We start from the raw sequence: 19771 nt of genomic DNA, 5'->3' as shown, positions 1-19771 counted from the left end.
TCCAGAGAGAAGAAATAGCAGGTGAGTCTTATGTCCACAATTCTTCAAGTAAGAATCATATCCAGTTTTGTTATATTGAATGTTCTCTAGCTTTGAATCTGTGCTGAGATCTTTTAAGTGTTCACGGGAATCTTAGGAGAGAATCAACCTGACATATGCTAACCCTTGACTGCTAAAGCTTATGAAGATATAGTTTTGATGAACAACATGATTACTGGTTTAACTCTGGCCTTCTATTCATTGTTTTTGCTGTGAAGGTCTATTAGATTATCAATAACCTGGTGATATTCCAGGGACAGCTGTTGACACCAGCAGCTGCCTTGCTTATGTTTGCAGTTCTAAAGGCTGCAGTCATCTGAGAGTGACACTGATCATTTACATGGTGAATGGCTCCCTGGTGATTTCCTGATTTCTGTGACCCTCAGAGATAGCAAAAGAAGGAATCAGTACACTGAACTTTCATTTTATGTTACCTTATTTAAATATATCAATGGCTCTTAAGCTACATGGAACTTCAATGGAGAGCCCTATTTGGGAAAAAATAATTTTTTAAAAAGTAAGACTCAATATTCCTGATTTTAAAATTATGTAAGAGTAATGTGAACTACTCACTGAGTTTTAGTTATCTCAGTTTGCTGAACTTTACAGGAATCACTAAATTCTCCAGAGTCCAGTTAGAGAGGGGTTGGTTTGGGAAGTTGAGAAGTATTGAACTGTTTTGGTGGCCCTTACTATCATGATATGGAAGAAAGGTCCTGGCACATTTTTGTGGTAGAATGGAAGAGTGTACTGTTCTTAGAGAGAAACTATCTTCTCCATCCTGCCATAAGAGAGGGGAGGAGGCACTGAACAAATTCCCTTTACTGACATTGGTAGGGGAGAGTTTCTATAAGAGAACTGCTCACAAGGTTTGGAGTTAACACCAAGAAGGCGAGACAGGTATTTCATTGCAAGGTTGGATGTTGATTTAGACATGGGTTTGGTTTCCTGACCATAGATAGAACTCCTGTGTTAGAATAGAACAGGTTGGCAAACACTGACAGTAGGCAAAATCTGCCACCACCTGTTTTTATGTAACTGTAAGATAGGAATGGTTTTTACATTTTAAATGGTTGAAACAATTAGAAGAGGAGTACTATTTCATGACATATGAAATTCAAATTTCAGTGTCCATGAATAAAGTTTTATTGGAACATAGTCATACTCATTCAATTGAGTATCATCTGTGGCTGTTTTGGAGCTACAGTGGCAGAGTTGGGTAGTAATAATAGTCACCATATAGTCTGCATAACTTAAAATATTTACAACCTGACTTTTTAGAGTAAACGTTTGCAAACCCTGGGAGAGAGCATTGGGGAGAGATGAGGGTGACAGTATAGACATGTGGAGGGGATAAGGGCTCACCCCTTGAGGCCCAGGCCTCAAGGCCACCTCTATATTTGACTACAGAGTGTTAATAAGATTGGAGGTTGCAGGTTTGTCAGAGATCACCACACTAAGAGTAGACAGGTACATGCCTCAGAAATTCTGTGTGATGCCTGCAATTGGGAGCAATAGAAAAGTGTCCCCCAGAAAAGGACCACTAACTGTCAAAGTATCTACTTGCTATTAAACCCTTCAGTTGGGATCAGTTGGCTCTAAACCTTGCTGAGTTTTTACATAGATTCGCAGGGTTGTTTAACAGAGAGTAGGCAGTAATCTATTTGGAGAAACTATTGGGAAGAGAGATGGAGAAAAGTTGTGAGAGAACTCTCTTCAACTCTCACTGTTATAACAACGGAGGAGAGAGGGAAAACTGAGATTGTAGCTTTAAAGGGTGTATAGTTAAATTTTAATACAATAAAGCTGTTTTAATTACTGAAAATGACTGAAAGTGTTATGAACTTACAGACAACCTTAAAGGTAATTTATATATAATGGGTGGGATACAGGAGGTTTCAACAGAATACAGATGATAGAGGTTAATGTAAAAATAAAACTATTTTGTGATTATATATACCAGAGTTAAGTAACTGCAATCAAACTGGTTATCCTAAGAAAAAACAATTCTTTGTACAATATTTTTAGCTATTATAAATTTAATATTTGTAATATTGAAATATTTTTGTAATAAGTTCTTGAAAAAATGATTTATGATAAGATTAAAACGAAACTTTATTTTTGTTTCCGGCTATCCCTTTAAAAGGAATTTAACGTGGGTAAACTTACTGTGGTTCTGGATGGAAAGCTGGAGAGATCCAGTGACTATTCCCATTTGCTCCTAGGTAATAGAAAGTACTATAGCTACTTTACGTCACAAAAATCCAATCTGGATTCAGTGATTACAATGTGTCCAGCTTAACATATTATGCAATGCTTGTCTTGACTAATATTAAGACTTTTGCTTTACTTTACCTGAATAAAGAGCTATGGCTAGCAGCTGCTGAACCTCAGGGAAGGATGTGTTGTTGCCTTCAGTTTCCTATTCCCTTCCCTTCTCCAAGCCTCTACAACTTGCTAGCTATAGTTGTAGATCAGAAAAGGGTTGGTAGGGGCAGAGGAGAGAGGAGAAATCACTCTCATTTGGCTGGAAGACTATATGTTCCTTGAGTTTTGAATGTGGTTAAAGCTGGTGCATCATTGTACTTATATCTGTATTTTGCATATGCAAGTATTTCTGAAATTTAGAGAACATCATCACTATGTCATACATTAGAATGAATGCAAACTGTCGGAACCAAATCTGACAGATATACAAACATTCATTTGCAAGAAGGCAGAAAAGCAGCCATGCAATGCGTTGTAGTAAGCTCAGGGAAGTTGCCACTCTCTAATATGAGGCACTTCGACCAACACCCTGGATAAATGTTTGCTCCAAGAGGGACATGAGTAGATTTTGTAAAATTCAAAATTATGCAGCAGCCACTATGGCATGGGCGCCTACCACTAAGAATGGATGCTGACCTAATCGGAATCTCCCTGCCTGAAAGGATGTTTTCCTTCCCTGAAGACACATGACCACACAGAGCTCTAGACTTGGAGTACGGATCCTCTAAAATAAGACTGTTTTATTTTAGATATCCAGATTCTTATATCTCATGGCTTCAAATGGTGAGTGATATGCATACAATTTCCAGTCAAATCCATATCATGGACACAATGTATTCCCCCAATTAAAAATTATTTTAATATACTGATTAACAAAAATCTATATTATGAATTACAGATTAGTAGTTTTAATTTCAAAAGTAAACTAAGTATCCTAAGCATGTATATGAAAACTAACATACACACAGACATTCATTCACATGTGTGTTTATCATACTACTTTTTTTTTTTTCCTTTTTGAGATGGAGTCTCACTCTGTTGCCCAGGCTGGAATGCAGTGATGCGATCTCAGCTCGCTGCAACCTCCGCCTCCCTGGTTCAAGCGATTCTCCTCCCTTAGTCTCTTGAGTAGCTGAGATTACAGGCGCCCTCCACCACATCCTGCTAATTTTTGTATTTTTAGTAGAGATGGGGTTTTGCCATGTTGGCCAGGCTGGTCTTGAACTCCTGACCTGAAGTGATCTGCCTGCCTTGGCCTCCCAAAGTGCTGGGATTACAGGCGTGAGCCACTGCACCTGGCCTATCATACTTCTTATACTTAAATGTTTTAAAGAAATTTACTAGATGAATAGTAAATGGTACTGTATTGTCATTTTAGAGATGAGGAAGCCAAAGTGCAGATAATTATGTATTCAAAACTTCTCCAAGGTCACATAGCTAGCATGTTGTAGAGCCTGAATTTAAAGTTATGTGTCTCATATAATTGTAACAATAATTTTAAAATATGTATTTCATTATTATTCCCATCATCACATGTGAGAAAACTTACTCTCAGAAAGAAAATGTTACATGTCTATTTGTTTCTAAAACTTATTTTTCAATTGCATTATACTTCTTTGCCTCCACATATTTGATTTTCCCCCTGAATTACGTTTTCTTTTCTTTTCTTTTTTTTTTTTTTTTTTGAGACAGAGTCTCACTCTGTCGCCCAGGCTGGAGTGTGGTGGTGCTATCTCTGCTCACTGCAAGCTCCACCTCCTGGGTTCACGCCATTCTCCTGCCTCAGCCTCCCGAGTAGCTGGGACTACAGGCGCCCGCCACCACACCGGCTAATTTTTTTGTATTTTTAGTAGAAACGGGGTTTCACCATGTTCGCCAGGATGGTCTCGATCTCCTGATCCACCCACCTTGGCCTCCCAAAGTGCTGGGATTACAGGCGTGAGCCACCACGCCCAGCCTATGTTTTCTATTTAAATAGATTTTATATGCAGTATAAATACTAATTTTATAAAGACAAAATGTTACAAAATAGCAATAGTGTGGCTCCAGCTTTACCAGTGTGACCAATTTCTGGAATTATAGGAAAAAGAAGGGAGCAAATGCAAATTTATTCTACTGCCTTGGCATGGGTCAAGTCTATGCACACATACCTAACCTCTGCAACTACTCTCTAGGTAAGGAATTAATGCCAAATATATGTTAGATGTTCATTATATTAAAAAATCTAGTTCAACCAGATAACAAGCGAATTTTATTTATTAGAAATGAAATTTATTTATTAGAAGTTTGCTGATTTGGTTAATTGGTACTTTTACCTTCTTTCTGGACAAATGCAAAGATGTTGGAATACTGTAACTTTATTTATACCAACCTGCCCTCACAGAAATGGTGTTGTTTTCATGTACATTAAATCTTTTTCATGTATTTTTGAATTAAAAAAACTAATAAACTCTTTTGTTGTCTAGCATTCAAACAATAAAGTGCACAAATCATTTGTGCACAGCTCAATGAATTTTCAACAAGTGAATACATTTATCTAACTCATACCCGCCTGAAGAATTATAACATTACAGCACTCTGGAAGCCACTTTCTTGTCCCTTTCCATAGATTACCTCCTCTTCCTCCTCAAAGATAACCACTATTTAAACTTCTAACTCTATAGACTATCTTTGCCTGGCTTTGAACTTTATGTAAATGGAATAATGCAGTGTATGCTATTTTATGTCTGGCTTTATTTGCTCAATATGGTGTTTATGGAATTTTCCATATTGTAACCTATACTTCATGTTCATTTCATTCTCTGCTGTACAGTATTTCAGATCATGAATATGCCACAGTGTATTTATTTAAATTGTTGATGAACATGTGGGTGTATTTATTTGGGGGCTATTACAAGTAGTGCTACTATGAACATTATTGTACCAGTATTTTGGGGAACACATTAACTTATTTTTATTGGTTATATAAATCAAGGAGAATTACTTTCATTGGCTATACATATATTCATCCTTAGCATATACTGCCAAATGTTTTTACATAAATGGGTACTCTATTTTTATTTGCTATTCTTGCAAACTTCTCCATAGTCATTATGCTAATTTATACTCTCATGTCAGAAAATAGACTGGGTGCAGTGGCTCACGTCTGTAATCTCAGCACTTTGGGATGCTGAGGCGGGTGGATCACCTGAGGTCAGGGATTCGAGACCAGCCTGGCCAACATGGTGAAACCCCGTCTCTACTAAAAATACAAAAATTAGCTGGGTGTGGTGGCACGTGCCTGTAATCCCAGCTACTCAGGAGGCTGAAGCAGGAGAATCGCTTGAACCTGGGAGTCGGAGGTTGCAGTGAGCTGAGATCTTGCCACTACACTCCAGCCTGGGTGACAGGCCTAGACTCCATCTCAAAAAAAAAAAAGAAAAGAAAAGTTCAGGTGACACCTCAGTCTCCACAACATTTGGTTTTTGTCTTTTCTCTATAGGTTGTTTGTATATTGTTGATTTTTATGAATATATATGTTGGATATACACCCTTTATTGGAATATAGGTATTTCAAATATCTTCTGTCACTATGTGTATTTCCATTTTACTCCCTTAAGAGTTTCTTCTGATGAAGAAAAGAGTTAATTTTGATGTACTATTTATCATTTTTCTCTCTTTCGTTTGCATTTTTTGTATTCTGTTTGAAACATCTTTGCCTTCTCCAAGATTATTGAATATATTTTCTTATGTTTTCCTCTGCAAATGTTATATTTTTATCTTTTACATACAAATCTACAATTCATCTGGAATTGGTCATTGTGTGTGGTGTGAAGGTGGGGTCGAGACGCAATTTGTTTTTTCATATTGGCACAACTACATAGCACCATTTAAAGAAAATACCATCCCTTCACTTACTGCACCATGGTGTTATTTTTCTCACAAATCAAAGGACTGTGCATGTGTAGATCTGTTTCTGTCCTATTGGTCTATTTGTCTATTCTGATGCCCATACTGTACTGTTTTAATTATCATTGCTTTATAATAAGCTTTAATATTCAGTAGTTAAGTTCTCCATTTCCTCCACTTTTTGTTCTTCTTTTTCAAGATTGCCTTGGCTATTGCTGGTCTTTTAATTTTCATATAAATTTTAAAACCAGACTGACAATTTCCACAAAAATTCAGTTGCATCTTGATGCTGTTACATCTGGATTATAGTTCTTTTTAATCTTCCATTTAAAGAGATCATATTATTAAAAGTCCTATAGGAAGTTAAACTAAAGAGATCTCATTAAAGTGCTTCTAGCAAGTGAAGTTCACAGTCTTCAAACTGAGGTAAGCCGACTTTGGAAGGATGTTGGTATGTCGGCATGGAAGATTTTAAGTGCATCTGTTTCCAGGTCCTGAAGTCCAAGTTTTTGTTTCTAAAATTGATCTGTTTGGGAATACCCCGTCATCATTTCCAATACTGTCTTTCATAATTACCCCTTTTCTACTTTTCGAAAGAAAGGCATACTTCTTTCCATTCTTAATGTTATTATTCATTGACAGTTGTGAAATTGTCACAGCGCCAACCAATACTTCAAAATATTGGTTCTGGCAAAAGCTCCTTAAATGAAGTCACTATGAACCAGCAATAAATCATAGTGTTTTTTCTTGTTTTACTCCTAATATTGGTAAAAATGAATCCTGTAAGTAGGAAGTTACTTTAACACACAAAAACATGTTATGAATTCAACATATATTATAGATTGGAGTGGTGGTAATGATCACAATTTTTGTTTAATAAAGTCTTTTCTCCCATCACTCAACTATTGTCAAAACATTGTTGCTGAGTATCTCAGGGGAGCAAAGCCAAGAACAACAGTAAGGAATACTGAAGATGGTAGCACCTGATTCATGCAGTCTACAAGTTCTGACAAGTCTCTATGCCTTATCTGTCTATGCATTTTTGAAATGGAATATTCAAGACTTATGAAAGGCATTTTCAGTCTCACTAAGGAGAAGAAATCTGGTAAAGACTCTCATTCGGCCAGACGCAGTGGCTCACGCCTGTAATCCTAGCACATTGGGAGGCCAAAGCAGGCGGATCATGAGGTCAGGAGTTCGAGACCATCCTGACCAACATGGTGAAACACCGTCTCTACTAAAAATACAAAAATTAGCCAGGCGTGGTGGCACGTGCCTGTAATCCCAGCTACTCAGGAGGCTGAGGCAGGAGAATCGCTTGAACTTGGGAGGCAGAGGTTGCAGTGAGTCGAGATCCTGCCACTGCACTCCAGCCTAGGTGACAGAGTGAGACTCCATCTCAAAAAAAAAAAAAAAGAAAAGAAAAGAAAAGAAAAAAATGGCTGTCACTCATTTGTGCTTTGTGTGATAAGATAGAGGAAGTTAAAATTTGCTATGTATTTCTGAAAGACCAGTAGATTGTTTTCTTTTTTCCCTACTATTTATTTAGATTCATAGGAGACATCTGTTTCTTGACTTGTGACAAAATTCCTGGATAATGTACGGCTATGTGCATTTTTTCATGTGGGTATCAGATTCCCACTTGTCACTGATACACCATAGCTCTGTTTATTATAACCAGTAACATTCCTGGTTATCTGTCATGGTGTGTATTTATTACATGAACTTACTAGATTTACATTAACCTAACTTCAGTATATTGTGGATTATACTGTATAAAAAGAGCATTTGAAAGATAATAATCAATGTACTTGTTTTAAACCTTATATTTACCTTTGTTCCAACACCTTCTCCTATTTTTTATGTTAATTTCCACAAATTAGGTAAAAATCTGCTCTCTTAATAGTAGAAATCTTAAGCGCGTGTGCTGGGCAAAATGTGCCGCTATTACAAGCCAGGCCAGTCTAGGGCAGAGTGCCCTGCACTTCAGAAAACCTGCTTCTTTTAGTCAGAATTAATTTATCCCTCTCAGATGTGATATGTCATTTTAATTCTATTGGATGTATTAAAAATATGTTTAACAACTGAATCATAAAAGGAAACATTAGTAACATGACCAAAGCTACATCCTTAAAATAAAAATTAAAAATTAAATGTAACTTTAAAGTTTCTGGGAGTATGTAAGGAGAAAAATTTTAATTCCACAGAGTTAGTTTATTGGGGCTCATTTGTACCAGGTAGACATGACAAGTTGCTGGCTTGAGAAATGAATCCAGCCCATAAAAGTCATCCTATTTCAGCAAGAAGGCTTTTCTTTATTTTTTCTAACATTGAATTTGTACTGAAACACCTATAGACAATTGATTTCCTCTGCTTCCTTTCCACTCTCCCTCCCTACTTTCTTAAATCTGTTTCACAAACTTTTTTGCACCCGGCTCTTGAATCAAGCATTTATTTTGCTATTCAAGTGGCAATTTGTAAGGAGATTGTAAGGATAAAGAGTAAATAGCATTGATGGGCATTCGGGTTGATTCCAAGTCTTTGCTATTGTGAATAGTGCTGCAATAAACACACATGTGCATGTGTCTTTATAGTAGAATTTATAATCCTCTGGGTATATACCCAGTAATGGGATTGCTGGGTCAAATGATATTTCTAGTTCCAGATCCTTGAGGAATCACCACACTGTCTTCCACAATGGTTGAACTAATTTACACTCCCACCAACAGTGTAAAAGCATTCCTATTTCTCCACATCCTCTCCAGCATCTGTCTCACTCATAAATGGGAGTTGAACAATGAGAACATATGGGCACAGGCAGGGGAACATCACACACTGGGGCCTGTCGGGGGTTTGGGGGCAAGGGGAGAGGTAGCATTAGGAGGAATGCCTAATGTAGATGACGGGTTAATGAGTGCAGCAAACCACCATGGCACATGTATACGTATGTAACAAACCTGCACATTCTGCACATGTATCCCAGAACTTAAAGTATAACGAAAAAAAAGAGTAAATAGCTTCTTTAACAAAGTACAAACTCTATTTGTAAGAAAGTATAAAATTTTACTGAAGCAAAGAAAACAAGATCTGAGTAGATGTCAAAATAAACACAAAAAAAACAAGATCTGAGTAGATGTCAAAATAAACTATGTCTAGAATGGAAAGTCTCAAAATAATAAAAATGCCAATTCTTCTCAAATGAATGAGTCAGATAAAATACCAAAAGGATGTGTGGGGAGTGGGTGAGGTGTACTAGGGTGGTTAGGATGAGGAGAAAATAGATTTGTTCTAAAGTTTTTGTATTAAAATAAATGTCTGAACATTGCCAAGACTTTCTGAAAAAGAAAAATAATAGTACTGACTACATAATTTGAGGGGCCTAATGCAAAATAAAAATACAAAACCCGTTGTTAAAAAAATATTAAGAATTTCAAGTCAGCAGGAGCAGAGAATTACACCAAGTGTAGAAGTCTGCACTACTGCACAGGTTGCACGCGGATGAAGCTGATCATGGATATGACCATTTGGTGAGATCTACAAATGGATTAATGGACATAGAGATATGTTCACTGTTTTGTTAGAGACTACGATGACTGGTTCATGATTCTTTTGTGTGCTTTTTATTTGCCTAGTTTAATCTCAGATCAATTAAGAAGTTGGGCTTCAACAGGAAAAATAACAGCTTTTTGATATCTGAACCAGTGAACCCCATTGTTTCTCTGTCTCTTGTGTCTCTTGACCTGTGGCCAAAATTCTCCTATGTAAGAGAATATTAATAACTTAGATTATAAGTAACTTTAACTGAAGGAATTGTATTTCAGTAGGCTTATAGAGATAAATCAGTGCTTGTATAAATCAAATATTCCTAACGTTTCAAGAAAACAAAGACATTAAACTTATAATTAAAAAAATTTTAGATCTAAAATTTATTTTCTTACAAAAACTTACAAATGTTTTAAGGTTTCAAGCTAAATTAAGATAAATCTGTAAGCAAAGAAGCCCAATCTAACAATTTTGATTTAATTTAAAAAACTGTCTTCTGATTAATCGATGTGAAGTTTAAGACCAACTTATATTTTATTACATTTGAGTTTGTTTTTTATAAACTTTTATAGGCTTACTGATAAAATAAGCTAACTTTAACATAAAGTTTATAATTATGAAAATTTAAGTTTTTATGCACCTTAATTGTATTATTATTCTGATAAACATTGTTTCAAGACTAATCATATTTTGTCATATGTCAGCTTAAAGATAAATTCTAAGACCTTTAGATAACTTAAAACCTGATTGAGGCCGGGCTCGGTGGCTCACGCCTGTAATCCCAGCACTTTGGGAGGCCGAGGCAGGCGGATCACGAGGTCAGGAGGTGACACCATCCTGGCTAACACGGCGAAACCCCATCTCTACTAAAAATACAAAAAAAAAATTAGCCGGGCACGGTGGCGGGCGCCTGTAGTCCCAGCTACTCGAGAGGCTGAGGCAGGAGAATGGCGTGAACCCGGAAGGCGGAGTTTGCAGTGAGCCGAGATTGCACCACTGCACTCCAGCCTGGGCGAAAGAGCCAGACTCCGTCTCAGAAAAAAAAAATTGATTGATATAAAGTTGTTTTAATTAATACATAATCATTAGATATATAGATATTTTTAAAATAAGACGATAGCAAAACATAAGAAAACTTGGGAATTAAATTTTACTCGCCTTGATTTATCATACCTGAGACTGAAAAAAAGTCTGTAAAATGTGTTAAAATTTTACAGTTTGTTCAATTTTTATAGTCTTGCTTCTTCCTTGGGTTATAGATTAACACCTTTGTCCGCAATATGAAAATATTTTCAATTATAAAAGAGCTAATGTTCTTTTAAATTGTGGAGCCTATTTTTTTAAAAAAGCATTTTATTATAACTTTTATTAAATATGTAACCAAGTATTGTTTATCAGACCATATCTTAATCAAGTATCTAAATCTCCTCTTCTATTTTCTTTCTTGCATTCTTCAAATCAGATTCTAAACACATAAAAAATGAATGCAATTGTCAGGATATCTTTTGTACCTGAAAATATTTTGAGATAGCCCAAAGGGCACCTGAAAATAAAATATTTTTTTTCACCTTATAAATAGAAGTACTAGAAAGCATTTAGTTTGTTTGATATGTTACTATGGTAACAGTTGCATGGGAATAGTTACTGATTCTCAGCCTTCATTGACCTAACTTTGTATAGGTAAAATATTATTCATATCAATATTTAAGAAATTACATGCTTTATGGAAGTTTAGAGAGAGTTGTTAATGTCCTCACTGTCCATAATATGTTTCAATCTCAAGAGAAACAGTTATCAAAGCTCTTTGGAATATTTGTCCGGTCTTTGTATAGCTTACAGCTTCCTGCTTTGCCCAATATTTGATAATAAATAGTAGTCATAATTTCAGTTATTATTTAAAATGTCAATTGATGATAGTAATACCTTTTTAATTCAAATATAACATCTGCTAGACACTAGTTCTCAATTTTCTCAATTGGGCATGCATATCAGACTTACCCTTGGAGTTTGAGAGAAATACAGATGTCTAGGCCCTACTCTGGACTTATTGCATCTTTTTTGCTTTACATACTTGATCTATAAAATTAAGTCTCAGAACGACTTTATCACATATCTTGAGTTTTCCTCTTAATAAAAATCACGTTCATACATTTGTGTAAATCAGATGTGATATTCGATGTCTTGAAAATAGGCTTAATTATTGACCTTAGGAATATTTTGTCTAACTTTGATTTTGGAAGAGTGTTGTTGTTTGTTTTGTATGCCTCAGAAACAATTTTTTTTGTCACTTGCATTATTCTTATTTTGAACTCTCATTCGACCTCTCAAATTTAACTGTTATTAGGAATAAATTAAGTACAGCCATTTTAAATAACCATCATCCACAGACAGTTTTCATTTGAACCTGATGCTTGCCTGAAGTCTCTGCCAAAACCAAAAATCAGAGATTTTTTCTTCAGCAAATAAGACAGTTTTAGAGACTTAAGTAAGAGACTCTACTAGGTACTTAAACTACTGACTATCCAGATAACAGACTCTTGAAGACAGACTTCTGAGCAGATATCGTTTAGACAACTTTCAAACATATCAGTGGACTGAATCAGGATACCCAGAACTCAATTCCAGACAAGAAGCAGATGATATATGTGACTGCTAACTCATGATCCCACAGGACAACAATTAATGACTAAATGAACTAATGGGGGAAAATGTATTATGGTTATCTGTTTGCAGTATTATTGATTTTGTTTTTACAATTTTTTTTAGATATATAAGGAAGCTACTTCTCTTTCTTCTTAAGCTATCTAATCAACACTGATTTTACAAATTCCAGTGAAACATTTTAGAAATAATATCTGATTCTCATGACACCCTCTCCTGCTAGAATTGGAAAATTTAAGTAAATCTCCTTATTTTTTTGTGGCAAGTTACCTTATGGTAGTTATTTGCATATATTTGGTAAGAAACTGTTCTCCTTCTTACCAAGTAATAATTGGACAAATAGATTATGCAACCACTCCAATATGGAGTATCATATCTGAGAATGGTGATTATCAAGTCAGGTATTTTAAAGTACAGATATTTTAAAGAACAAAGATTGATGTATTTGTGGGACCAATGCCTATGGAGTCCTCCCGGGAAAGCTGGCTTGGTACAGGTGGAAAGAAAGGCAAGAAACCTTAATAAATTTACAGTCCTTAAGAAAAAAAATATCCATCCCTGTTCTTAGCTACTATGGTGAAAACTGGCAAAAAGAGATTTTGGACTTGGATTCCTAGCTTCAGGACAGCAAGTAATAGAGGCTTTCACACACTTGGAGCCTTCAGTCTAATATCTCTCATTCACAATTTAAATACTGCATGCGTTTCTTATCCTTTCTTTTATTCCTTCTTCCATACTCTACACAATCAGAATACTTGAAATTAATACAGTGAAGACATGTCCTCTATCATGTGTATACAAGATACCACTCCTGGCCTGGTACGGTGGCTCAGGTCTGTAATTCCAGCACTTTGGGAGGCCAAAAAAATAAAATAAAATAAAATTAGCCGGTCTTGGCGGCATGCACCTGTAGTTCAAAGTACTCAGGAGGCTGAGGCAAGAGAAACGCTTGAACCCAGGAGGTGGAGGTTGCAGTAAGCCAAGATCACACCATTGCACTCCAGCCTGGTTACAGAGCTAGACTCTGTCTCAAAAAAAAAAAAAACACAAACAAACAAAAACAACAACAATAACAAAAACACTTTTTCAGTTACAGTGATAATAGCTTCTCTTTGTTGTATGATATAAAGTTCATGAATTTCCAGTTAAGACATTGGCTCTTTGGGCTTCTTTTTGCTGGGTCCACAGAGATCAGATACTGTGGTACTACTCCCCAATATGGCATCATTGCACATTGACTGGCAATATTCTGATCTGGACACAGCTTGGCCAACATCTTATCTTCATTCTGTTCTCTGAGGGACATCCCATAATTTCAGCAGTACTTTTTCCTTTTCAAGGCTTACTTGTACCTAGATTTAAAAAAAAAAAAAAACCTATTCTTTTTATTTATTCTTCTATTACTTTTTATATTCTTGGGACCTTACTCAATTAACTATCCCTTCCTTTTTCTAGAACCTTCAAGAGAACAGATGCAATAGCAAAAGGAAGTAGAATTCAGATTATAATAGGTAAGAATGAAGGAAGTGATGAGAAAATTAAGTCAATAACATATGACAAGACTTTTGAGAATTTTATCTACTAAAAAGATCCCGTAAAAAGTAATAGGTTTATGAAAATGGCTTTTTAAGATTAGTGGAGGACGAGGCATGGTACAGGCTTAGAAATCAATGGCGAGAGAATGCTATAAAATTTTTAGAGATGAAGGCATTAAAAGAAGGAGTGGCTTTGAGTTAAGAAACAAAAGGATTAACATCATAGAAGCTTTGAACAAGTGACAAGAGAAATAATAACGATATTTAAATTTACAGAGGAAAGTTGAATAGGAAGGTATAAGGAGGTATATTGAAGAAGTATTTGTGTAAGATTCCAGGTTATCCACGAAGCAGCGGTGACATACTCTACAGATTTTTTCATAAACTGTAGAGTTTACAAATCACAATCTAAGAACTCCAAATGTCACCTATGCCCATTATATCAGTCATCTTCATTCTTGACCCTTTCCAGCTTTGTACTTATATCTTAAAAATCTATTTCTTCTCTCATAAAATGAATGTAAAATAGCTGTTGGTGCTGGCTTACATTTATCTTTAAAACTCCTTCTTAGGTAAGTCACATCCAATATTTTTAAAGGCAATTTCTCAGCCATACATGTATTCAGTGGAAGATGGAACAAAGCTGGACAGTATGTCTTCAATCTTAAAGCCTTCTCCTAAAAGCTTTCCTTTCACTGTCCTCTCTTTGATCTTAAGTGCACTTTCTAAACATTCATAAGACTAAGACTCATATCATTTTCCATTTTCAAAGAATGACTTGAATTAGATTGTATAACGTATTTCCTAACCATTTAGAATTGCTGTTCCTTCTGGACTTGTGTCCTTCAGCATGACTGTGTATTTTTGAATAGAAATAGAAAATATCTCCCTTAGCAATCAACAGATGGGTTTACCATTAATCGTAAGAGAGCAATAGAAAAAGTATGTTTTATGACCAATGTTGATGCCTGTTTTTTGGGATTTAGCTAAATTATACACTAATAGCTGTACCTTTAATTTTTATACCCTCAAATAAAGCATTTTATCATCTCCTTTTAATCACCTTATCTGCCTCTCGACTTCAGAATTTCTCCATATATTCATTTACTTTTACACTCTGCAGTCACCTGATGAATACATGTACTATGTATAAAATACCCTGCTGGCTTTAGAGATACAGAGATTTAAAAAAAAAAAAAAGATTTGGGCACTGAGGTAGATCTCACAATAGTCTTGCTCAATATAGAGTTGCCACAAACCTTCAATTTGAAAAACAAACAACAAAAACAAAGTATCTGTGAAGTGCAGTGAAGCAAAGTGCAATAAAATGAGGTATGCCTCATTATATATATAATATGATAAATTATATATAGCTTTAATTATAGTCTTAGTCTTATAGCTACTAAGTGGTAGAGTAAATTTTACACCCAGATTGTCTGGCTAGCTCTCTCAACAGCTACATGCTTCTTATACTTCCTAGAATATGTTACTTTATGCCTTCAAATCTAAAAGATTTTTGCTTTGTATAGAATATACTTTTTCCCTCATCTAAAATTATCATTTTCTTTCTCAATCTCTTTACTGCCTGATTAACATTCCTTTCCTGACATTTTTCACAATACCTTAAGCAAAACTTCCAATATGCTACAGCATGTTATAGTCTTAGGTTAAACCACAATAATATGCAATATTTGACTAAATTTGACAAACAAAAATGGAAATTTTATGTTTTGATTTAATATTTCTTTGTGTTTTACAGATGCTACCATAAATGTATTTATTTAGATTTGGCAACTCTATATTGAGCAAGACTATTGGTGTAATTTTTCCAACAGTATGTGACCATTTTGTGCCTCTGTATCACATTTTGGTAATTATCACAATATTTCAAACTTTATTATTATTATATCTATTATAGTGATCTGTGATCAGTGATCTTTGATGTTACTATCGTAATTGTTTGGGGACACCACAAACCATGCCCATATAAGATGGAGAACTTAATTACTGTTTTATGGGTTCAGATTGCTCCACATACCAACCATTTCCCTATCTCTCTCCCTCTCCTTGGGCCTCTATCCCCTGAGACACAAAAATATTGAAATTAGGCCAATTAATAGCCCTATAAAGGCCTCCAAGTGTTCAAATAAAAGGAATAGTTTGACATCTCTCACTTTAAATAAAACACTAGAAATAATTAAGCTTAGTGAGGAAGGGACTTCAAAAGCCAAAATAAGCCAAAGGTTAGGCTTCTTACACCAAACAGTCAAGTTGGGAATGTAAAGGAAAAGCTCTTGAAGGAAATTAAAAGTGCTACTCCAGTAGACACAGGATTCATAAGAAAGTGAAACAGCCTTGTTGCTGATATGGAAAAACTTTGAGTGGTTTGGATAGAAGATAAAACCAACCACAACAATTCTGTAAGCCAAAATCCAATCCAGAGCAAGGCCCTAACTCTCTTCAATTCTATGAAGGCTGAAAGAGGTGAGGAAGCTGCAGAAAAAACTGTGAAGCTAGCAGAGATTGATTTATGAGGTTCAAGGAATGAAGACATCTCTATGATATAAAAGTGCAAGGTGACTTTGGGAGGCCGAGGTGGGCGGATCACCTGGTCAAGAAATTGAGACCATCCTAGCCAACATGGTGAAACCCTGTCTCTGCTAAAACTACAAATATTAGGTGGATGTGGTGACACGCACCTGTAAGTCCCAGCTGCCTGGGAGGCTGAGGCAGGAGAATCGCTTGAACCCAGGAGATGGAGGTTGCAGTGAACCGAGTTCGTGCCACTGCACTACAGCCTGGCGATAGAGCGAGACTCTGTCTCGAAAAAAAAAAAAAAGTGCAAGATTAAACAGCAAGTGCTAATATAGAAGCTACAGCAGATCATTCAGAAGATCTAGCTAATATTGTCTGTGATTTCTTCTAGCAGCATTTTGTAGTTTTCTTTGTAGAGGTATTTCATCTCCTTGGTTAGTTATATTTTTAAGTATTTTGTTTTCTTATAATTTTTTTCAGCTATTGTAAAAGGGGTTGAGCTTTCGATTTGATTCTCAGCTTGGTTACTGTTGGTGTATAGCAGTCTTACTGATTTGTGTAAATTGCTTTTGTATCCTGAAACTCTACTGAATTCATTTATCAGATCTAGGAGCTTTTCGGAGGCGTATTTAAGGTTTTCTAGGTATATGATCGTATAATTGGTGAACAGTGACAGTTTGACTTCCTCTTTACCAATCTGGATGTCCTCTATTTCTTTCTCTTGTCTAATGCTCTGGCTAGGACTTCCAATATTATGTTGAATAGAAGTGGTGAAAATGGGCGTTTTTCTCTTGTTCTAGTTCTCAGGGGCAATGCTTTCAACGTTTCCTGATTCAGTATAGTGTTGGCTGTAGGTTTGTCATAGGTGGCATTTATTAGCTTAAGGTATATCCGGTCTATGCCAGTTTTGCTGAGGGTTTTACACATAAAGCAATGCTGGATTTTGTCAGTTGCTTTTCCTGCATCTATTGAGATGACCATATGATTTTTGTTTTAAATTCTGTTTATGTGGAGGATCACATTTATTGACTTGCATATGTTAAACCATCCCTGCATCCCTGGAAGAAACCTAGTTGATCATGGTAGATTATGTTTTTGTTTTTGTTTTTGCTTTTGTTTTGATATGCTGTTGTATTCAGTTAGCTAGCATTTTGTTGAGGGTTTTTTTGCATCTATGTTCATCAGGGATGTTGGTCTGTAGTTTTCTTTTTTTATTGTGTCCTTTCCCGGTTTTGGTATTAGAGTGACACTGGCTTCATAAAATGATTTAGGGAGGATTCCCTCTTTCTCTATCTTTTGTAATAGTTTTAATAGGATTGGTACTAATTCTTCTCTGAATGTCTCATAGAATTCAGCTGTGAATCCATCTGGTCCAGGACTTTTAAAATTACCATTTCAATCTCGCTGCTTGTTATTGGTCTGTTCAGAGTTTCTATTTCTTCCTGGTTTAATCTAGGAGGGTTGTATATTTCCAGGAATTTATCCATTTCCTCTAGGTTTCCTAGTTTGTACACGTAAAGGTGCTCATAGCAGTAGCCTTGAGTAATCTTTTGTATTTCTGTGGTATCAGTTACAATATCTCCCATTTCATTTCGAACAGAGCTTAATTGGATCTTCTCTCTTCTTTTCTTGGTTAATCTTGCTAACAGTCTATCAATTTCGTTTATCTTTTGAAAGAACCAGCTTTTTGTTTCATTTATCTCTTTTTGTTTGTTTCAATTTCGTTTACTTCTGCTCTGATCTTGGTTACTTCTTTTCTTCTGCTGGATTCAGGTTTGGTTTGTTCTTGTTTTTCTAGTTCCTTGAGGTGTGACCTTAGGTTGTCTATTTGTGCTCTCTCAGTCTTCTTGATGTAGGCATGAACTTCTCATAGCAGTGCCTTTGCTATATCCCAGATGTTTTGATAGATTGTGTCATTATTATTGTTCAGTTCAAAGAATTTTTTAATTTCCATCTTGATTTCATTGCTGACACAGACAGCATTCAAGAGCAGATTATTTAATTTCTGTGTATTTGCATGGTTTTGAGAGTTCCTTTTGGAGTTGATTTCCAGTTTTATTCCACTGTGGTCTGAGAGAGTACTTGATATAATTTTGATTTTCTTAAATTTAGTGAGACTTGTTTTATGGCCTATCATATGGTCTATCTTGGAGAATGTTCCATGTGCTGGTGAATAGGATGTCTGTTCTGCAGTTGTTCAGTAGAGTGTTCTATAAATATCTATTAAGTCTATTTGTTCTAGAGTATAGTTTAAGTCCATTGTTTCTTTGTTGACTTGCTGTCTTGTTGACCTGTCTAGTGCTATCAGTGGAGTTTTGAAGTCCCCCACTATTATTGTGTTGCCATCTATCTCATTTCTCTGGTCTAGTAGTAATTGTTTTATAAATTTGGGAGCTCCTGTGTTTAGGTGCTCCTATATATTTAGGCTTGTGATATCATTGATGAAGGTGGCTACACTAAACAACAGTTTTTCAAGGTAAATGAAACAGCCTTCTATTGAAAAAAGATGTCATCTAGGACTTTCACAGGTCGAGAGAAGAAGTCAGTGCCTGGCCTCAAAGCTTCAAAGGACAGGCTGACTATCTTGTTACGGGCTAATGCAGCTGGTGTGTTTAAGTTGAAGCCAATGCTCATTTATCATCCAAAAATCTGAGGGCCCTTAATAATTATGCTGAATCTACTCTGCCTGTGCTACAGAAATGGAACAACAAAGCCTGGATGATAGCACATATATTGAAAGCATGGTTTACTGAATATTTTAAGCCTATTATTAAGACCAATTGCTCAGAAAAAAATATTTTTTTCAAAATATGACTGCTCATTGGAAACATACTGGGCCACCAGAGAGCTCTGATGGAGATGCACAGGGAGATTCATGTTGTTTTCATGCCTGCTGACACAACATCCATTCTGCAACCCATGAATCAAGGGATCATTTTGACTTTTAAGTCAAATTATTTAAGAAATATATTTTGCAGGCCGGGCGTGGTGGCTCATGCCTGTAATCCCAGCACTTTGGGAGGCCAAGGCGGGCGGATCACGAGTTCAGCAGATCGAGACCATCCTGGCTAACATGGTGAAAACCCGTCTCTCTGAAAATACAAAAAATTAGCCAGGCATGGTGGCGGGCGCCTGTGGTCCCAGCTACGTGGGAGGCTGAGGCAGGAGAATGGCGTGAACCCGGGAGGCAGAGCTTGCAGTGAGCCAAGATCGCGCCACTGCACTCCAACCTGGGCGACAGAGTGAAATTCCGTCTCAAAAAAAAACAAAAACAAGAACAAAAAAATACATTTTGTAAAGCT

Source organism: Pongo pygmaeus, chromosome 3, assembly GCF_028885625.2.
Source record: "Pongo pygmaeus isolate AG05252 chromosome 3, NHGRI_mPonPyg2-v2.0_pri, whole genome shotgun sequence".
In the NCBI taxonomy this organism is placed as follows: domain Eukaryota; kingdom Metazoa; phylum Chordata; class Mammalia; order Primates; family Hominidae; genus Pongo; species Pongo pygmaeus.
The sequence above is the reverse complement of the archived record's forward strand: the minus strand, read 5'-3'. Positions refer to the sequence as shown.